This window comes from Lissotriton helveticus, chromosome 3_1 (assembly GCF_964261635.1).
Source record: "Lissotriton helveticus chromosome 3_1, aLisHel1.1, whole genome shotgun sequence".
NCBI lineage: Eukaryota > Metazoa > Chordata > Amphibia > Caudata > Salamandridae > Lissotriton > Lissotriton helveticus.
In genome coordinates this window covers 636404423-636427389 of record NC_136061.1, presented here as the reverse complement: position 1 = coordinate 636427389, position 22967 = coordinate 636404423, and the positions used below count along the sequence as shown (strand labels likewise).

At 48.9% G+C, this 22967-nt stretch overlaps 1 protein-coding gene across 5 annotated transcripts in view; it reads left to right on the top strand.

Annotated features, from left to right (window-relative positions):
* The first annotated feature begins 556 nt into the window (after nt 1-556).
* COL16A1 (collagen type XVI alpha 1 chain) overlaps nt 557-22967 on the top strand; it is a 950832-nt gene continuing 928421 nt past the window's right edge. For all 5 annotated transcript variants that reach the window (XM_078680648.1, XM_078680645.1, XM_078680647.1 and 2 more), the window contains exon 1: nt 557-876. The gene's annotated coding sequence lies outside the window, so the exon portion shown is untranslated. The remainder of the gene's footprint in view (nt 877-22967) is intronic.

Sequence of the window (22967 nt, the reverse complement as noted above, 5' to 3'; positions counted from 1 at the left end):
ATGATGTCACCCCCCTCTCTCTGTAAAGCTGGCAGACAGACTGCAGCCTAGAAGAAGTTTGCAAACTTCAGGAATTATAAAGGCTGTTGTTCTTCAACTCTCTTCTCCAGGGACTCCGCTGCCTCCTTGTGGTCTGTTGCTACACTCCACGGCCTGCCTACCTGTGAGCTACAGAACAGGTTTCTCTCTTTCTCTTTTTTTGGAAATTGCAGAATATGGAACATTTTAACCAATCAACCTGGAGCATTGTCCCGTCAAGAAATACAAGCAATGCGTGACGTCAGCACATGGTCCTAGGCAGCACGGAGGGCCAGTCCGGCACATTAGGGACACGTGTCCAGCACTTTTGTGCTCTGAGTTCTAAGGGAGCCCCCAGTGCTGAGGAGGCAGACGCCGCATTCCCTGTTTGCAGCCCCAGGCGCTGCTTCCTGCCCCAGCTGAGTTTGATTAAATCTCTTGGCATTCCAGCAAGTTTAATGGGCTGCTGTCTCCCAGCCTGGGAGCCCTGGCAGACCGACAAGCCATCCTCCGAGCCTTGCATCCTGGCCTCTGCTCCAGCTCAGACAGGCCAGCACCGGCGGAGGGAGAGAGGGAAGGCGTGAAAACTTTGGGATTGTTCTGCCTGTGAGTGGAAAGTCGACCTCACTCCTGGATTTTCCAGCCACTTCAGCTTCGCGGCGTAGAAACCCTGTAATCACGAAAGGGGGACAGGGGGCCGCGGCTTGAAGAGCGGTGAACGGTGAGGGCTGAGTGGTGGAGAAGGGATCTCAGCACCACACATCGACACCTCTTGGAGGAGGCGCACCCCACTGACAGGGCCTCTGCCCATCCAGCATGATCCGGGCACCGCTGTGAGCCCACCGGTCCCGCGCAAAGGTAAGGCTCACTTCTACCACCCGCCAAAGCTCGCTGCAAGGGAAAGGTGCGGGTCAGGGCTCTCACGCTGGCCCAGGAAGACTGCAGGCTTTAGGCATGAGCGAGCTGGGCCCAGGGCGCCAAACTTCAGAGGGGCGCACGGAGCTGTATGCAGTTAATATGATGGGAAAAAAACAGCGACACTCTCATCTTGATCCAGCCATACGTGTGTCCCTGCGCTCTTCTTTCTCTGTCAGATTTTCCCATTTAAATCGGTTTAATTCCTTCATTGTCGTATCGGAGAAGATGCTTTAACACCCTATTAGCCCCTTCCATCTCCCTCCTTCTCACTCCTGCTGACACATATCAACAAACCCCTCATCTGCGTGACACAGGTGAGCTGTGGATGATTTAGGTGAGCTGTGGAGGTCTGGAGATGTTTGTGTTCATAGGCCACGGACTGCTCATGCGAGGATTGATGGTCAACACAAGAGGACCCCCCACCTCACACCCCACACCCCACCTCATTTTTTTGACTACCATCAGTATGGGTGCCACATTTCTGTCTGGCCAGAGCGCTATCCTAGCTAAGGCCAGCTCTGCCTAGAAATGAGCAGCTTTTAGGTTCTTGTGTTTTACTATGCATGCTGGTACCTGTAGTCCTAGATCTATGGCGATGAAAAAAGACCCGCATCAGTATAGTCCAAACATAACTACATATAGCTCAATACAAAGGAAAGCACAGTGCCGGCAACTTGAGGTCTTTTCAGGCGCCTTGTGTGCACATCTGGCACCGTTTTAGGTAACCTTCGCACACATCTGGCCCGGTTCACAGATAGCAGTTACTGCTATGCACATCTTGCAGAGATTCGGGTAACTACTGCGTAATGTGGCAGATTTCTCGAATTACAGATAATTCTGCAAAGGTTCCAGCCAAAATGTTTGAATGCAGGTAGAACGTGCGTACATGTGGCCTTTCAGCACTTATGCGCACATCTCTCTGAGGGATTGAGATACAGGGTGATTTCCGTGGCCATTTTTTGGAGATTCTGAGATATAAGTACCTTATGCAGAGTTTATAGGCCACACAAAACTCTGGCACACATCTCGGAGACGTGGGTTTACACGGAGCTTCTGTGCCCCCTCCTCCACTGCCCACCCCCCAGCCTCAGGAGTTCTTGGGGTGCCGGTTACTCCTTCCCGCACCTGGCAGTGGTCTTAGTCTGAAGGTAATTCCTCCCCACATTTGACACAGGCACACTCTGCACATAACGTCTGTGGACAGATGACAGCGACAGGTATCTTCCCCGCGTCTGTCAAGGGTTTTTAGCTGACAGGTCACTCTTCTTGTGACATGTTCCATAAGCTCTAGGTAGGTATTGCCCACATATATCAGAGTTTTTAAGCCAAGGGCTTCTCCTGTCCCTTTCTGTGACGGGTACCGTCTGCTGAGCCGCATACAACAGAGCTCGTAAGTTACAGGTCACTTCTGCACACATATAGTAGACACCACTAGTAGAGTAGGTTGGTTGACTCCTGTGCACAGCTCTAGCAGTGAGTGGCAAGACTGCAGGCATCGCCGGCACAGATCAGAGAGTCCTACGGGTACCAGCACCCCGTCTGCACCCTCGTACCAGGGGAGAGGTGCAGATAGCCCGTGCCCAGACCTGGCTGAGCTCTTTGCTGGCAGGTATCAGCCAATCGCTCTTAGCCGAGGTGGGAAATGTTGTAATCATGGCCCGAGTTATCGACTGAATGTCTGATACACACTGTCAGTTTAAAGTCACCAACAGGAGGAGTGAGATAATCATAGGTCAGCAGTGTCTTGTACCGCAGCACTGGACTGAACAAGACGGGCCCTGTGGGCTCGTGGCCCCTAGTCATACCTGTGGCCCCCACTGCTGGCGGAGGCATGTGATCTTGTCCCCTTGTATCCAGAAGGGGCAATAACCACATCTGATAGAAAGGCACATCTGTACTCTGGAAGTGTAGGGAAGTCTGCAGACTGACAGCAGGGGGTGGGGGGCTGTAATCTCAAACAACAGGGGTGTCTACTCTGTACGCTGGTGAGGACAGCGAAGCCAGGGGTGTGCACGCTGGTGAGGACAGCGAAGCCTGGGGTGTCTGCACGCTGGTGAGGACAGCGAAGTCTGCACCCTGAGACTGTGTGTAAACTTCCACTCTGGCACTTCAGAGAAGCCTGCACCCTGACACTGTGTAAACTTCCACTCTGGCACTTCAGAGAAGCCTGCACCCTGAGACTGTGTGTAAACTTCCACTCTGACACTTCAGAGAAGCCTGCAGCCTGAGACTGTGTGTAAACTTCCACACTGGCACTTCAGAGAAGCCTGCACCCTGACACTGTGTAAACTTCCACTCTGGCACTTCAGAGAAGCCTGCACCCTGAGACTGTGTGTAAACTTCCACACTGGCACTTCAGAGAAGCCTGCACCCTGACACTGTGTAAACTTCCACGCTGGCACTTCAGAGAAGCCTGCACCCTGAGACTGTGTGTAAAGTTGCACTCTGGCACCACAGAGAATCCTGCACCCTGAGGCTGTGTGTAAACTTCCACTCTGGCACCTCAGAGAAGCCTGCACCCTGAGACTGTGTGTAAAGTTGCACTCTGGCACCACAGAGAAGCCTGCACCCCGAGACTGTGTGTAAACTTCCACTCTGGCACTACAGAGAAGCCTGCACTCTGAGACTGTGTGTAAACTTCCACTCTGGCACCACAGAGACGCCTGCACCCTGAGACTGTGTGTAAACTTCCACTCTGGCACCACAGAGACGCATGCACCCTGAGACTGTGTGTAAACTTCCACTCTGGCACCACAGAGAAGCCTGCACCCTGAGACTGTGTGTAAACTTCCACTCTGGCACCACAGAGACGCCTGCACCCTGAGACTGTGTGTAAACTTCCACTCTGGCACCACAGAGACGCCTGCACCCTGAGACTGTGTGTAAACTTCCACGTTGGCACCACAGAGAAGTCTGCACCCTGAGACTCCAAGGGCTCACTCAGGGAAGCCGTTGCACTCACAGTGCAGTGAGGACACGTTTGCACTCCGCTGTGCGATGGAGCCGGCCCTCAGTACACGTGAGCCTGCTCTCTGGCACTCTGGGGAGCCCGCTCTCGGTCAGTTTGTCGAAGTCTTGGCGAACACAGTATAAGAACCTCCAATGAACCCTGGTATCTTCCGGCATAGGGAAAGACGCCCTCTGCCAGAAGGGATTCCTACACACGGATATTAAAAGGGACTCTGTCTGCATGTTTTGCTAGCACAGCACAGGGAAGTGTGTACGCTTTGCACAGAGTATTCATAGCTAACGCAATAGAGGTACGTCTGTACTTGAGTAGTACTGGATAGCAGCCTCTGTATTGACAGTGCTGGTGAGTCTGCAGAGTCCGTGTGCTGTTACTGTTCGGGCCTATGCACAGTGGCAGCATAAGAGAATTGTGGAAGGCTTACATTGCCATTCGAGGAGAGTCCACTCTCAGTACAGGGAAGCCTGTGCTCTGACAGTACAGATAAATCTGCAGTCTGGCAGCATAGAGAAGTCTGCATGCTGACGATATATGGAAGTCTACATACTGACAGTATATGGAAGTCTGCATACTGACAGTATATGTTAGTCTGAATACTGGCAGTACATGGAAGTCTGAATACTGACAGTATATGGAAGTCTGCATACAGTATATGGAAGTCTGCATATTGACAGTATATGGAAGTCTGCATACTGACAGTATATGTTAGTCTGAATACTGACAGTATATGGAAGACTGCATACTGACAGTATATGGAAGTCTGCATACTGACAGTATATGTTAGTCTGAATACTGGCAGTACATGGAAATCTGAATACTGACAGTATATGGACGTCTGCATACTGGCAGTACATGGAAGTCTGAATGCTGGCAGTACGTGGAAGTATGTCTACTGACAGGACACATAAGTCTGCATACTGACAGTATGTGGAAGTCTGAATACTGGCAGTACGTGGAAGTCTTCATACTGACAGGACACAGAAGTCTGCATACTGACAGTATATGGAAGTCTACATACTGACAGTACACAGAAGTCTGCATACTGACAGTATGTGGAAGTCTGAATACTGGCAGTACACAGAAGTCTGCATGCTGACAGTATATGGAAGTCTGCATGGTGACAGCACACAGAAGTATGGAAATCTATACACTGACAGCAAATGAAATGGAAGTTCACATACTGACAGTACATGGAAATCTGAATGCTGGCAGTGTCCGGAAGTCTGCATACTAACAATACATGGAAGTCTTCACATTGAATTTACATGGAAGTTTGCATGCTGATACTATATGGAAGTCTGCATGCTGACAGTACATGGATGCATGCATACTGACAGCGTATGGAAGTTTGCATGCCGACATGATAGGGAAGTTTGCATGCTGAGTAGTACGGAAGTTTGCCTACTGACATTACATGGAAGACTATATACTGACAGTATAAGGATTTCTGCATACCAACCAACAGTACATGGAAGCCTGCACACTAACAGTACATGAAAGTCTTCACACAGACGGTACATGAAAGAATGCATACCAACAGTATGTGGAATTCTGCAACCTGAAAGTAAATGAAAGTGTGAATACTGACAGTTAATCGAAATCTGCATAATGACAGTTTATGGAAATTTCCATACTGTCAGTATATCAAAATATTCAGATTGACAATATATGGAAGTCTCTATATAGATAGTCTATGGAAGTCTGCAAACTGAAAGTACAAGAGGAATGCGTCCGGACAGTATATGGAAGTCTGCGTACTGACAGTATATGAAGTCTGTATGCTGACAGTACATGGAAGTCTGTAAACTGATCAAAAGGACGTCTGTGTGCTAACAGTATAATGTAGTATAGGGGAGCCTACAGCCCGGTAGGACAGGGAAGCCTGAACTCTGCTCGTGGAGAAATACGTGCTGTTACAGTGTACAGAAGTCTCACCCTTAGTGACAGTAAAAGGAAGCCTGTGCTCGGTCTGCGTATCGATATCCCTGAGAGGATTGGTGCTGCGCTCTATTGTATTGTATTGTAATTGCATTTATATAGCGCTTACTACCCCTGATGAGGCGTTGAGGCACTTTTTCGGCGAGTAGCACGCTACTCCGGGACCCATAGAGGATTAGTGTTGAATTAGTATAGTGAAACATGCAAGTACATTTTAAGTGGTGGATAGGTTAGTCAGTTATTTGGATTTGGAATGATAGCAGAAGGATAAAGGAGGAAAACATTTTTGTATTTATATAGCACTTGTTACCCCTGATGGGTTGTTGACGCACGCTATTCAGGAAGCCCGAACGGATTAGTGGTGAATTAATATAGTGAAATATGAAAGAAATTTCAGTGGTGGATATTAGTCAGTTATTTGGAGTGAGAAGGATAGTGGAGGGATAAAAGGGGAAGAAAGGTTTGCATTCATATAGCACTTGTTACCCCTGATGGATGTTAAAGCGCTTTTCTGGCGAGTAGCACACCACTCCGGAACCCATAAAGGATTAGTGTTGAAAATGAGTACAGTAAAATATGAAGTAATTTGAGTAGTGGATATGTTATTCAGTCATTTAGGTAGAGAAGGGTAGGTGGTGGGATAGTGAAGGGAAAGAGGTTTGTATTTATATAGCGCTTGCTACCCCTGATGGGTTTTGAAGCGCAAGCAGCACGCTACTCTGGAACCCATGAGGATTAGTGTTGAATTAGTATGGTGAAACATGACAGTAATTTTAGTGGTGGATATGTTAGTCAATTATTTGGATTGAGAAGTGTTGGGGAGGGGTAGAAAAGAGGGAAGAGTTTAGAAAATTTTGTTTTGGGGATCGGTATAGTAAAAGAGGTGTCAGATGATGCACGGAGGGGTAGAGTAGGAGAGAGTCTAGAAAGGGTTATTTTGGGGATCATAATAGTGGTATGGGGTTTGGGATAAGTAAGAGTGGATGTAGAGGATATATTGATAGATGAGAGATAGGGTAGTGCATTTGAAAGAGTAGTAGAAAGAAGTTTGAGATGAGTCAGAAGGTTGGGCTAGAAGATATATTGAGCAAAGTATAGGCTGAGAAATAGGGAAGTGCATTGGAAATGCTAAATTAGAAGAAAGTGACATATATATAGATCCATAAGTACACTGAAAGTACATAGATGCATAAAGGAGGTATGTGTATTGAGCAGCATTCTCTGGCCCTGGCCCTGGTCAGTCTCGAACAGGTTCAAATAGGCAACTGCCCTTGTCCTCTTCGCCCTTAGCCTCGACGCCCGGGTTGAGATGCCCTAACCCTGACCTTTTATAGCCCTAGTAATCAGGTGACCCCTTCAGCCAATGGGAACCCTAGCCCTAACACTATCCAATCACAATACTAGCCCTAAAAATCTAGAACCAATAGGAGACCAGTCGCTTACAGCCAAATTTTAGCCCTAGTCCAAGCACCCAATCACTTCAAAAACCCTGATCTCTACGTCCAATAGAGGCCCTAGCCCTACCAGTAGTCCCAAACCAAGCCCAAACAACCATTGGCACAGGAAGCCCTAGTCCCTACTTCCAATAGAAAGCCTAACCCTACTCTTAGTCCCACAACTAGTCCAGCAACCAATCACACCGGAAGCCCTAATCACTACTTCCAACTAAAGGTCTAACCCTAGCCCTATTGGAGGAGTGTGGCTCACTGATTAGAGCGGCAGACTCTGATGCAGAGGTCTGGCCCGGGACCAGGGTTCAATTCCCGACGCGGCAGGGACCTGAGCCCAAAATGTCCACGGACTCGATAATTCTCGCCTCGGTGCCTATTTTAATCATGGGGTCCTACGCTGCAACTCTGGGCAATAGTTGCTTAATCTCCACTACGGCGGCCCACCCGCTGCGGGATGCCTGGCTTTCACCCTGGGGATACCCAGTAGGGGTTATCTCACAGGGAAAAGCCAGGACGGGTTCCCAAAGCAAGCGCCTTGATGCCTTCGGGTGATACGTGCGCTATATAAATCGCAATACATTTACATTTACATTTAGTCCCAACAACCAATAACACAGGAAACCCTAGTCCCTACTTCCAATAGAAAGCCTAACCCTAGCCCCAACCCTACGTTGATTGAATCACAGACCCAGCAACCAATCAGAACACTCAAATACCCAACCAATGAGGACACTTACCCTAATCCAATAGAAACACCAGATACAACCACCAATCAGTGTATACATGTACGAACCACTAGCAGACCACGTAAGGTCCGGGCGACCTCAGACAAGGTGTGCTGGCCAGGGAGTTGGAAGCTGCTTCTCCTGTTCAGAATCTCCTAGGAGACAGACAGGCTCAAACCACACTTTGGACTTCTGCAGGTAAAGACCTCACTAACTTGAAATCTAACAATACTGTTTGAATAAAACTTTACTCCCTCTCCTGGCCAAAAACGAAGTGCACAGTCCCTAGTAAACACAGTTTAAACAGCTCACAGAAGCACCCTCTGATGTAGAATGTCCCTGTTGCTGGGGGGAGGCAGGGGGCCTGGTTTTACTGGCTTGTGAACAGAAAATGGTGGCTGGGGGTGCACTGTTTTAACATACAGGTTTTAGCACAGAGCAAAGGAGAAATTTGGAGGGAAAACTGAACAGTCACCAGGAATGAGATGGAAAAACTACAGAGTTTGGACTGCAAATCCCACAATTCAACACGTTAAATGGAAGTAATCATGGGCAGGAAAACCACTAGTTTAAAACACAAAACAGGTGATAAAATATGCAATCACAGGCAGGTTAAAACTACAATTTTAATCTGTAACAACCACAGGCAAAGACAGTAATCACAGAAAGGGAAAATCTTTTTTTTTTTAAAGCGCCACATAGTGTAATTAAGAGCCCAGGCATAAGAAAGACAGTTTATTTAGTTAATGTCCCAAAGAACCAACTCAAATAGAGGACGAGTGCTCTCTAATTAACAAATGCATCCATTGGATAGGGAGAGTGAGAGGATGTCGGGTATCAATAATTTAAAGAAATATTACCAATATGGGACAGTGTGCATATTGTCAGTGAAGAGAATGCTGTGCTCTTATAGGTTAAATACTTCTTTAGAATGACAGTATAGAGCTGCCGTCCACACTTCTCAGGTAGGGGGAACGCCCCCACACTTCTCTGAGAGTATAGAAGGGCATGCACTGTGACAGTACAGGGAATCTGTCACCCAGTCTCAATGCAGAGAGTACAGGGTGTCTGCACTCTGATGGTATGTCAGTGCACTCTGATGGTATGTCAGTGCACTCTGAGAGTATGTCAATGCACTCTGAGGGTATGTCAGTGCACTCTGATGGTATGTCAGTGCAGGCAGATGGTATGTCAGTGCACGGTGATAGTATGTTAGTGCACTATGAGGGTATGTCACTGCACTATGAGGGTATGTCAGTGCATGCTGATAGTATGTCAGTGCACTCTGATAGTCAGTGCACTATGAGGGTATGTCAGTGCACTCAGATGGTATGTCAGTGCACTCAGATGGTATGTCAGTGCACTCTGAGGGTATGTCAGTGCACTCTGAGGGTATGTCAGTGCACTCTGAGGGTAGGTCAGTGCACTCAGATGGTATGTCAATGCACTCTGATAGTATGTCCGTGCACAATGATGGTATGTCAGTGCACGCTGATAGTATGTCAGTGCCCTATGAGGGTATGTCAGTGTACTATGAGAGTATGTCAGTGCACGCTGATAGTATGTCAGTGCACTCTGAGAGTATATGTCAGTGCACGCTGATAGTATGTCAGTGCACTCTGAGAGTATATGACAATGCACTCTGAGTGTATGTCAGTGCACTCTGAGTGTATGTCAGTGCACTCTGAGTGTATGTCAGTGCACACTGATAGTATGTCAGTGCACTATGAGGGTATGTCACTGCACTAGGAGGGTATGTCAGTGCACACTGATAGTATGTCCGTGCACTCTCAGAGTATATGTCAGTGCACTCTGATAGTATGTCAGTGCACTCTGAGGGTATGTCAGTGCACTCTGATAGTTTGTCAGTGTACTCTGAAGGTAGGTCAGTGCACTCAGATGGTATGTCAGTGCACTCTGATAGTATGTCAGTGCACTCTGATAGTCAGTGCACTATGAGGGTATGTCACTGCACTATGAGGGTATGTCAGTGCACTCAGAGAGTATGTGTCAGTGCACTCTGATAGTATGTCAGTGCACTCTGATAGTATGTCAGTGCACTCTGAGGGTATGTCAGTAAATAAATAAATGTAAATGTCGGAATTTGTAAAGCGCACAGCTACCTCCACCGGAGGTGTCCCGGCGCTGTCTGTATACCGCTTAGGAACCCTTCCTGGCTTTCCTAGGAAATGTCCACTCCTGGGCACCCCCCAGGTACAGCCAGGCATCCCAGCGCTTTTGGGGCCGTTGTGGAGACTAAGCAAGCTATTGCCCAGAGTTGCAGCGTGGGATCCATGATCAGAACAGGCACTGAGGCGAGAATATCCAGTCAGGAGAATTAATGAGCCAGAGACCCGCCGAGGCAGGAATCGAACCCTGGTCCCTGGCCAGAGCTCTGCATCAAGGTCTGCCTGCTCTAGCCATTGAGCCACACTTCTCCACTCAGTGCACTCTGATAGTATGATAGTATGTCAGTGCACTCTGAGGGTATGCCAGTGCACTCAGATGGCATGTCAATGCACTCTGATAGTATGTCAGTGCACTCTGAGAATATATGTCAGTGTACTCTGAGGGTATGTCAGTGCACTCTGAGAATATATGTCAGTGCACTCTGATAGTATGTCAGTGCACTATCATAGTTTGTCAGTGCACTCTCAGGATAGGTCAGTGCACTCAGATGGTATGTCAATGCACTCTGAGAGTATATGTCAGTGCACTCTAATAGTATGTCAGTGCACTCTGATAGTATGTCAGTGCACTCTGAGGGAAAACAGGACTCAACCAACATTATAGGAAAGCTTGCACTTGTGCAGTATAGAGAAGACATCACTCAACTGACAGAATTGGGAAGCTTATACTCTTGCAGTATAGATATGATGTCACTCAACTGACAGAATAGGGAAGCTTGCACTCACACTGTAGAAAATACAGAACTCAACTGACATTATAGGGAAGCTTGCATTCTTGCAGCAAGCACAAACCCCCAGTCAACTGATTTGAGTTTAATCCATCATCATTCTTTAGCTCACTCCGCCACCCCAGTTCAGACATGGCCATATGCAAATCAGTTTGACCCTGTGCCTCATGGGAACAGTCCAGCCCAACCTGCCAAGCCATGTCTTCCCAGGTCTGGAAACAAGCATCTTGGAACCGGTTTCTGGCTAATCAGCCATCATCAGCCAGGCTAGCTTGAATCCAGTGGCAAAGTGAGCAAGGGACCCACGTCTGGGCATGCCCTGCCAACTTAGGGCAAACAAAGCAAAACCAAAGGGGATGATGGACGGAGTGTTGAACATTGCAAGCACTCACCCCCAGTCAACCGATCTGGGTTTAATCCACCATCATTCTTTAGCTCACTCCGCCACCCCAGTTCAGACATGCCCATATGCAAATCATTCTGACCCTGTGCCTCATGGGAACAGTCCAGTCCGAACTGCCAAGCCATGTCTTCCCTGGACCGGAACTGGGATGGCGGAGTGAGCTAAAGAATGATGATGGATTAAACCCAGATCAGTTGACTGGGGGCGAGTGCTTGCAATGTTCAACACTCGTCCATCATCCCCTTTGGTTTTGCTTATATGGGAGACAGCACAGAGAAGCATTTACTCTGACAATATAGAGAAGCATGCACTCTGGCTATAAATGGAGTTTTGTATATAGGAGGTGAATCCAGGCACAGAATTTGGTACCAAAACCAAAATGTTGTAGCACGGCAAATAGAAAGGGCCCTTCCACTCGAACGAAGGCCATACTGGCATTCAACAAGAGGATGACTGCCTCCTCTTGGATAGTAGGTATGCAAGCCATCACGCTATGAAGCCTCCTCAGGTTCATCGCTGTGTTCCGGCCAGGCATAAAACCGGATTGGTCGGGGTGCACTAGGGTCGTATGGTAAGGCTGGAGCGTAGCTGCCAGCGGCTTCACTAGTATTTTTGCTTCTGCATTGAGGAGCGAAATTGGGCGGTAGGAGGCGAACTCCTGTGGGGGTTTACCTGGTTTCGGGATCGCTATAAGCGTCGCTACACGCTGGTCTCTAGGGAGTGTTCCCATCTCCAGACTGGCCTCATACATCCTCAGCAGATGTGCGCACTTCTTTTTTGTATTGCTCAACCAGAATACCATTGGGACCTAGGGATAGATGTAGGTAAATCTAATTTACCGATTCATAAATACCGAATTTTACCGATTCGGTATTTATGAATCGGTAAATTAGATGTAGATAAAAAATCGGTATCTTTTACCGATTCGGTAAGATTCGGTATTTACCGATTCGGTAAATACCGAATCAGTATTTGCCATTGATTCCTATGGGCCTTGAAGCCCATAGGAATCAATAGCAAATACCGATCCGGTAATTACCGAATTGACAGGGGGAAAAGGGTGTCACTTTGACACCCTGTTGCACCCCTGTTGCAGGCTTGTGTGCCATGTGGCACACAGACATGCCCTTAGGGCATGTCTGTGTGCCACATGGCACAGGTGTACATGCACAGATGTGCATGTACACAGGGATTCGTTATTTACCATGTAATAGTATTACACAGTAAATACCAAATCCTGAAAGCCCTGTAGCACTTGAAAATACATATTCGGTAATTTTACAGATTCGGTAAAATTACCGATTCTGTATGTTTTCAACACCCCTACATAACAATGCCCAAATACCGATCGGAAACGGCCGAAAATCGGTATTTTCGGCCGTTTTCGACCGGTATTTGGGCACCGACATCTGGCCCTTAGTGCCTTACCCGGTAGAAGCCATCTTGTGACGAGGAGGACCCGGACTCGGGCCCTCCTGGCCTACCTGTTAACGTCTCCCCTCTTTTCGCACAGCATACAGATGCCTGGAAGATGCCAGCATACGCGACCTATGACCCAGGGATGCAGACAACAGACCTATGTTTCTTTAATTGGGCGGAGCTGGAGACAGACACCGCCCACCCCCTGCCGGTAAAACACAGCCCGAACTCTGCACAGGTGTGTGATACACCCGGAGGTGGAGAAGGAGAGTGTTGGCGAGAAGACGGAGCGGAAGCAGCGGACTGGAGACCGAGGAGAGTGGAAGACTGTTGGACTGCGGAGGAGAGTCAGGAAGAGCAAAGATCAGAGGAGGCGCGTGGAGAGTCGAGAACGGAGGAGGGGCGAGGAGAGCCGAGGACGGAGTGGAGGACGGAGACATCCAGGGAAGGAGAGCGGAGCCCGGAAGGAGGAGGAGGCGGAGACCGAGACTCCAACGACAAGCCAGGAGGTCAACGGGACGGCGCAGCGCCCAGCCACACTTCCCGAGAAGTGTGGCTAGAACAGGTACGGGCTCGCTTCACGGGCTGGGCGGGACGGAGGTGGAGTAAACCACCCTAAGGAGCCTTCGGCACACCTAGAGTAAACAAACCCCCCCCTCACGCACCGGCACTGAGATAGGGTTGTTTAGTAAATAGCACGTGTGTGTCCCCACTACCCCTTCCCTTTACTACCCGCACGAGGGTACCGCCCTAACGCTGGTGTCTTTTTCTTCTTGGCGTCTGCTGTACCGGCGTTGACCACGACGGAAGTTCGGCCTACGACTCCCAGGAGACATCGGGAGCGGAGACTGGGAACAGCGAGAAGCACGTCAGAAGAGATCGACGACCCCCTCCCCTTTTACCGCCTACCAATACAGAAGAGGCGTCTGTATAAAATAATAAAACCCTCTTTGCCAAGCACCCCGGTGTCCGTGAGCCTATTTGAAATCCCAGGCGAAGTGCCACACCTCTAATGGCTGAAGTTAGTTCATCAACCGTGAGAGCTGCCTCCAGTGCGTGTACCTCATGTGGCGCAAGCCTGGACAGTCATGTATCCTTAAGGAAGGTTAAATTCTCCTCTACGGTTGTCGTTGCCTTGGGAGTGTATATTTTCTTGTTGTGTTGTGCGAATGCTGTGACTATGGCGTGTGGGTCAGTTATTCTCTCCCCAGTGGTCAAGTGCAGTTGTGCTACCCAGCTACTGGCCTGTTCCTTTTTGTCAAGCCAGGTGAGGAGTTTGCTGGCCTTGTCCCCCACTTCATAGATGGTGTGTTGTGTTTTTTTGACTCTTGCCTTGGCTTCCTCACCCGAGTGGTCTCTCTATGCTTGTTTTGCCTAATGTGGGGGCCGTTTGGACATTGGGCTCTGCGGCGTGTGCACTCTCTGCCCAACTCACCGCCAGTCCAAGCACCCGGTGCCTTGTCCCGCTTATGCAACGTGATCAAGGAGATAGCTTGTCTGTGCAGGCCCGTCTTGTATGCTTCCCATAGGGTGGCGGGAGAGGTCATGACTGTACATTTTCTTTGAAATTATGCCCTGAAGTTTTGTGCAGGCCCTTCCACATGGTAGGGTCCTTAAGGTACCCAGGATATATGGGATATGTACGTCTCCTCCCATGAAGTGGGATGTGTATGTCACTAAAACAGGGGAATGGTCTGATATGCCTCTTGGGAGTTGTGTGATCTCCAGTACTCTCTCCAGAACGGTTGATGAGATGAGGATGTAGTCTATCCTAGAAAGGCTGTTGTGTGCACCAGAGCGGTAAGTGTACTGACGTTCCTTGGGGTAGCGCATGTGCCAAATGTCAAGCAGACCAAGTGCATCCAGAAATTCCCAGAGGTGTGATAAAGTTGTCCCCTGGTCTCTCGGTGGGTGACTGTCCCATGTGGCATCTAGTGTGGCATTAAAGTCGCCACCTATTTACCAAGTGCCGGGAGTACTAGACTGTGAAGCGCAGGTGGAATACACATTGAGAGTAAGTTGCATACCCACCCTTCCCACTGACAGGAGAGTGCTGCGAAGTGCCCTTGATCATCCATCCATGTCCCGCTTATCACCAGTGGGGAAGGCTGTTGTGTGCACCAGAGCGGTAAGTGTACTGACATTCCTTGGGGTAGCGCATGTGCCAAATGTCAAGCAGACCAAGTGCATCCAGAAATTCCCAGAGGTGTGATAAAGTTGTCCCCTGGTCTCTCGGTGGGTGACTGTCCCATGTGGCATCTAGTGTGGCATTAAAGTCGCCACCTATTTACCAAGTGCCGGGAGTACTAGACTGTGAAGCGCAGGTGGAATAAACATGGAGAGTACGTTGCATACCCACCCTTCCCACTGACAGGAGAGTGCTGCGAAGCGCCCTTGATCATCCGTCCATGTCCCGTTTATCACCAGTGGGAAACTCTTCCGGATCAAAATCCCCACTCCCCTGGATCCAGATGTTAAGACTGTGCCGCCATTTTAAAGCCCCATCTATCCAATGCTTTAGTGGCCGCCCCCCCCCCAGATGCGATTCTTGTATAAGGGCCTCTGATGGAGCGTGTCTCTTAAGATGTTGTAGTACAGGTGCCCTCTTTATTTTGTCACAAAGGCCATTTACATTCCAGGATATTACAGTAAGGGGGAAACTCAGCGTGTGTGTACTCTCTGGCTGCGAGTGTGTAAGGTCAGGTGTTATGTCCCCTTGGGCATAAGAGCGATTGTTGGACATTGGAACACTAGCGGTATACCACTTCCATCATGCACTAACCCAATATCAAACGGTATCAGCTTTAGATGCTCTTGCATGAACGACTTGGACTTAACAAACTTAAACATGAACTGAACCCCTCCCTGCTCCCCCTGTTAGACGGACTTCCAACTACCTGCCACCCCAACTGTGCAGAGTGCTTTATTCCCATAAAGTGTACTTGCGTGCGGAGGGAGTGACGTCCGGGAAACACATCGATCATCCCCCTGCTCAAAGACATTTCTGTGGAGTTTAGTTTGTTGCAGTTTGTATGGCATTGGGTTCTAATTGTAGTGTCCCCATCTGTGACCCAGACGGGGCCAACATGGCCCGACTCCGCTTCCTGGCGCAGTCCATGCTCGGATGCCGAGTCTTGGTGTAGGCTTTATGTAGGCGCCCTTCCGTCCTCGAGTTTCTGCGGCTGGGTGCTGCCGGTCCTCATTTTCCTGTCACTGCCTGCGGTTGGTCGTCTTCAATACCTGCGTTTCTCGAGTCCTGCGGACAGCGTTGTTGTTGTCTGTCTGCTCGTCGTGGCCCCGCGGCCTGATGACAGCCCTCAAGCCAGTCATGGGCCTCCTCAGGTGGGTCGAAAAAACAGGTTTTCACATCTGCCACCACTCGTAGCTTTGCTGGAAACAGCATTGAGTAGGTGAATTCCCTGTGTCAGAGTTCCTTTTTTTACTTTGTGGAAGCTTCTTCTTTGCTTAGTGACCACCTCTGTATAGTCTGGGAAAATGAGACCACTGAGTTCTCTATACGCAGTGGCAGAGCCACTCTTGCTGTCTGTAGAATGGCGTCCTGATCGCGAAAGTTAAAAATACGAGCCAAAATTGATCTGGGGGGAGCCCCGGGCTTGGGCCTGCCTCCTGGCAGTCTGTGAGCTCTCTCCACCGAGAAAATACTGGAGAGTCACCTCGGCTGGAGCTGTGTCTTGATGAGCTCTTCTATGTAAAGATCCATTGCCGGCCCCACTTTGCTCTCTGGAACGCCCATGATTCTAAAATTGTTGCATCTAGATCTGCCTTCTTGGTCGTAGAGCTTCGCCACCATTAACTTGTTTTCCCCTTCAAACGGGCTGACTTTCCGTTGCAGGGTGGCAGTGTCTTTTGTGAGGGTCCCGTAACATTTTCGACCTCTGTTACTCTCATGGCCATTTTTTGAAAGTCTGCGCGGAGGAACGAGACGTCTGTTGAGATCGACCCTACTGTCGTTGGACGTTGGTGAGGGCAGACATAATATCCTGTAGCGTGACCTCAGACTGGTCTTCTGGCGTGAGTTTGGTTCTTTTAAAGCATTTTGTATAGCCATGTCCGACAGGTCCTAAGTGTACGCATATTTGTCGAGTTTGAGCTGCTGGCCTGTGCGCTGCCCCCGGCCCCCATCGTTATCTGACCACTAGGGCAGCGCAGTACCTAGTCCAGGTGCGGGCCGTACCCGCCGCTGCCTGCCTTGTGACTATGCATCACACACAGCCTCTCAGGTTTCCTGACGCGCGTTGAGAGTGGTAATGGGGGTCAGCGACCACGCAGGTCCCTGGCCCATTCCGGGAGCCTCCTCAGCGACAGTCACGTCAGGCAGTATAAAGGGTCCCAGCAACCCCACCAGAGCCCCAAATGGTTGCCGTAGTATATGGTAAGGAGGTGTTGCAATGTTCCGAGTAGGACCCTATCTCGGAGTGCCACTGGTTCTTAGCATCTTTGAATTGCTGCTTCAGATCTGTGACCGATACCGGTGTTTCGCCTGAGGCTCCTTGGCCGCCCCTCGCCCATGTGTGTGCCGGATCTGCTCACCAGGTTCTATGTGCGTCACTGTATCTCGCTGTTGAAGGTCCAGACGCTCGGAGCTGGGATGCTGCACCCCCCGCCCTGTCCCCCGTACCTCTGTGTTTGGATGATGTTGGTCGCCGAGTGGCAGGGGCGCGCCAATGCGGCTCCGCCTGTTCAGCAGCTCTAACTTTGATAATCATCGCCCCGTGTCTTCAAGCGGGCCCCACACGATCCTCTCAACTCAGTGCCGTTCAGAGCTGTTGAGCTGCTCCCTGACTTGTCAGCTTGTCGCAGTTCGCCGGCCGCCTCTGTCTATGAGGCTGCACCGACCCAGGCGCTCCCCAGCTGGGTTGTGGTGTTGCGCAAAGCCCCTGCTCATCCACGGGCTTAGGCCGCTCCTCATCTGCGCATCGTGGTGCCCTCAAGATCTGTGTCACGGGACCCCGATCCACAAATCTGGAGAGGCTCTCTGCGGACACGAGATGGCGCTGATGTGAGCTTTTTCCTTCCCGGCCGCCACACTGCCAGCCACTCGAAGGTGAACGGAGCGACCTGACTGCTCCGTCTCCACAATCAGCTAGCTGGCCTAGAAGATCGCAAAGGCATTTTCCCGGTTATGCTTGCAGCGGCCACGCTGTTAGTCGTTCCCGGTCTACGGACGCCCAGAATCTCGGCGTTTGGCCGGAACGGAGAAAGAGGAGCAAAATCACGGGATTGGATCCTGGTGGAGCTGTTCTTACAATGCAGTAGGGATTCCGCCGCCGGTAAAGGACGATTGGCTGCCGCTGCTCTGTTGGAGGGGGTTGGAGGTCACGTGGACCGGTCCGGCTGTGGTAGCAGCCTTTGCCTGAGTTGGAGACTGTCGAGGAGGAGCAGCAGAGAAATGACGACTCGTGGCCAGAAGACCCTTAAGTTAAAGGCCATACCTACCCCCGATGTAGCAGGGGACAAAGAAAAGGATGAAGCAGGAAAAAGAGACAGAACGGACCCTCCACCCAAAGGTAAAAGGGATGCTCGGGTGAACAAAAAAAACACAGGGAGGCTTGGAGGCGCAATGTGTTCTAAAGAAAGTACAATGGGAAGAACTGGGAGCTCACTGTCTATTGCCAGACATTTCACCACCCTGAAAAGCACACCCACTCCCACCTTAGTAGAAATAAGCAGTCCAGCTACTGCCCTCTCAGATCAAGGGTCAATACAGTCTCCCCCTACAATGCGCAATGAAGAAACCTGATGGAGAGGTTGCTAGGAGTGAGACATGCCTCGCTTCAGAACTCGATATATGCGGGCAAAACTCGCCCACTACCTCTGCTGGCGCTACCTCTTCCGATATCTTTGCTCCTGCTCCTTCTCCTTCCCCCACCACTACTCTTCCCACTGCCACTGCTAAGATCACTGATGCTTCTGACATTACTGCCCCTGATGGCAAGGCCGGGACTATGATTCATCCGACAAATAAAACAACTGAGGAGAATGGCCCCGAAAACTTGAACCCCAGGTCTATAGAACCTCAGACCCCGGACCTGACAAATGAAAATTTCTTCGCGGTTTCAGATGGATCCCCGTCTGGGACTGACAATGACCCTTTGAGCTCTACCAGTAAATCGGAAGGGGAGACAGACGACTCTGCCCCTGCAACCGTCAAGCAAAAGAAGCGCTGAAGCAAAAAGCACAGACATCTTCCACAGAGCACACCTCCGCAGCTAACAAGTGTAAATCTGCCTGAACCCTCTCTTGCATCTATTTTGGCATCCATTCAGCAGTTTCAGGAACAGGTTAGAGCAGACAGCCTAGCTGCGAAGGGCGCCTCCAGAAAGCTCCATGGGGGTATGAGGAAATTAAATAAAATCTGCACCGATATTGGCGATCGTGTTGCAATGGTTGAAGCGCGAACAGAGACCCTGGAAACCAAAGTCTCGCAAGTTAAATAACAAGGTGCAACCCACGAGGCCTGTCTCACTGACATGATGACGAAGCTGGAGGAGCAGGAAAACAGGCTTTGGGGAAATAACCCGAGACTTCTAGGGATACCTGAAGGCGTGGAGGGAGATGACCCCAGAAGGTACATTGTAAAATTGCTTCGGTCAGCCTTTCCATCACAAACAACCTGTAATTGGGGGTTCAGGAGATCCAAAGGGCGCACCGCTTTCCGTTCAACCTGAAGCAACAGCGAGACAGCAGCAACTTTGTAAACGATAAACCTAGAGCTTTTTTGGTTTATTTTGGGAATTTTCTCTTAAGACAATTAATGTATGACCAGGCCAGGCCTAATTCCCAAAAGGAGGCAGATGGAATCAAGTTTTTTGCCAAACCAGACTTTAGCCACGCAACAGTCGAACAACGATGGCGACTACGACAAATGATTACCCCCTTACAACGACAAGGTGCTCAAGCTTTCCTGATGAACCCTGCAAGACTGAAAGTGATTTTTGAAGGATCAACTCGGGTTTTCTTATCTGAGATCAAAGCAGGAGAGTACTTGAAAGAAATTGTGGAGAGTAAAAGAAAATGAAGCGGTAAGTTTACGACGCCGGGATGAACTCCCCCCCCCCCCCCCCCCCCCACCCAAAAAAAAATAACTTCTGTTTCAACTTGCTATGGGGGGTTTGACTGGTGCTCTTTATTATTTTAAAGGGGAAGAATCTAATTTTTCCGTTTACTTTTCTATTTCCCACACACGCAACTAATTGTATTTTTCTCCTATTTCATGGGGGTAGCTACGCTAGTTAGATGTCGTTGCTCTAAAGGGCTAACTAAGGAGCAGGATGGTGGCCGGGAGCCTCACATTAGGTTTTCATCATTCATGGTTTCCCTGACAGTCCGTTTTGGGGGCGGGGTGGGGGGTGGGGGGAGGGGAATTGGGTCCATGTTGAATTTTGTGGAATTAGAGATTGAGAGGCTGGCGCCTTCCTTCTTAAGTATTCCTTATGTTATATCTTAGGAAATATTTACATTTGCAATATAGGAGAGCGGGATGTGAGATCTTGTGGGGGGGGGATTGGGGAGAGGGCTGGGGTGGTTTGGGATGTGGGGCTGGTGGGGTACTGGGGAGATGCGTTTATCGAATGTGGAGGGGGGACCTGGTTATTTCGGTTTGCACATAGGCTACTATAAATAAAATGAATACACAACATAAACTTAGGATTGTTTCACTAAACATCTGTGGGCTAAACACTAAACATCTGTGGGCTGAATGACTCATTGAAGAGACAGAAGCTTGCGCAGACACTTTGAATGATGGAGGCAGATATAGTATGTCTACAGCAGACTCACATCGAAGGTGGTCAGAGATCTCTGCTAAATTTGTTGGGTTTCAAACTTATTGGGGCAACCTCGCAGGGTGCCCGGGTAAAGGGGATGGGGGATCCTGGTGCAGAAATCATTACCATTAGTAGTGAACCAGGTCAAATCAGATACACTGGGGAGGTGGGTTATGGCAAGGTGGTCCTTATCCTCTAATCTTATATTCACGATCTGTTCGATCTACGCTAGCAACATAGACGACCCATGGGTAAAAAATCATGTGAATGATAAATTAGCACACTGGCCACTACCAGTAATTCTATGTGGCGACCTAAACCTGCCTAGCACGTGGGACTTGGGTAATTCTTGGCGTTACAAAGGAAGAAAGCCTAAAGTTTATTGGGCCCTTCTTAATTTAATTATCACTCATGGCCTAAAAGACGTGTGGGCCTACTTCAAACCTGAGCAGAACGGCTTTTCTTTCCTCTCCGCTGCCCACTTATCTCTAGCTAGATTGGATTATTTTTTTGTCTCATCTGCTTTAATACATGATTGTTCTATTGATATCTCCCCCCGACTGCTATCGGACCACAGCCCTCTTACTCTTAACTTAGAAGGCTGGGCCAACCAGGGACAAAGGTTGAATTGGACATTTGAAAAGGCTTTGTTGTAAGATAGTAACTATCGAGAGCATATGGCTGGCTGGATACAGGAATTTTTGAATATTAATACTGGGACGGCATCTGTAATGGTGGTTTGGGACACCCTCAAAGCAGGCATAAGGGAGGAGACATTACGCTTCTCAATCAGAAAGAACAGGATGGATAAAGCACAAACTGACATGCTACAAAGACAGATGATAGAAGCGGAAAAAAAGCTAGTTCAAGCAGTTCAGGCAGGTACAGGAATAGAAGAGGCATGGTTAAAGGTGGCCGTTTCCAAATCTGAGATGGGGACTGTCTTAGCAGAGAAGATAGCTACTAAATGGGCATCATCAAGAGAGAAGTGCTATGAGTGGAGCGAATGTATTGGCCATCAGCTTGCCATTTCCACCAGACAACAACTAACTGCAAACACCATCACCTCAATTAACACAGACACGGAAGGGATAACAACTGACCCTAAAAAAATAGCACAATAGTTTAGGAAATGTTATGAGAAGCTTTACCTAGAAGAAGTCAGAGGCTCACCCGAAGATTTAGGCGTTAAGATCAGAGACTACTTAGTGGGGATACCAACACCCAAACTGAACAGGGACACGCACGACGATCTGGAAAAAAAAACAGATTGGGAAGAAATCGCGGCTGCATTGGCTAGCCTTCCTGATGGTAAAGGCCTTGGGCTCGACAGTATTCCTGTCGAACTCTATAAAAAAATTTCAGCTCAGATAAAAGATATTTTCTTGAATGTAGTAAGTTCCATCTTTGAAGGGACCTCTCCACCAAACTCTTGGTCATTGGCCAAATGTGTGGTTTTTCCCAAAAAAGACAAATCACCCATTGAGATGTCCTCATACAGACCTATAATACTAATTAATTCTGATTCTAAAAATGTTTCTAAAGTTATCGCTACTAGAATGTCTTCCAACATTGAGCCATTAGTGTCTAGGTGGCAGCACAGATTCATACCGAAAAAAGGCACCACCGAGCATGTCCGCCGATCCATTACACTTTTTGACGCCGCAGAAGTGACAGGAGACCCTATCTCACTGATTCTGTTAGACGCAGAAAAAGCACTTTCTCTGAGTTGTCATACGGCAGGCCGGTTTTGGTCCAAGAATGATCCAGGCCCTTCAAGCTTTGTATCAGAATCCAACAGCCAGAATAGTTATAAATGGTCAGATCTCTGAACAAATAAAGTTAGCAAGAGGTACGAGGCAGGGGTGTCCCTGCTCGCCCCTACTCTTCGCCCTTTATATCGATGCCCTGATTAGGAGAATTGAAGCTAATTCCTCAATTTTGCCAGCAAGTAGGTTTGGCGTAGATACAAATATCATGGCTTATGCCGATGACCGTGCTATAATAACCCCAGGACCCGAGTCAGCCATAAGCGCACTCGAGCAGGAAGCCCATAAATTCGGCCTGATTTCGGGATACGCCCTGAATAGTACAAAAACACAGATTGTTGTAAACTGGATAGATAACAGAATAACTAATAAAGCAAACTACTTAGGAGTCAATATTGTTTCGGACTTAGATATTTTGGTCACGGGAAATCTGTCCCCCCCTAGCCAATGACATGAAGAAATCACTTAGGAAAATTGACAACTTGCATTTAACCATTGTAGGAAGGTGTAATGTTTTTAAAATGACATACTTCCCCAAACTCCTCTACTTTTTTTGTGCAATTCCTCTTGTTTTTAACAGTCGTGTGCTCTTAGTGTTTGAACAAATCTTCTCTCAGTTCATCTGGGCTTTTGCACATCCAAGAAGGGCCTTTA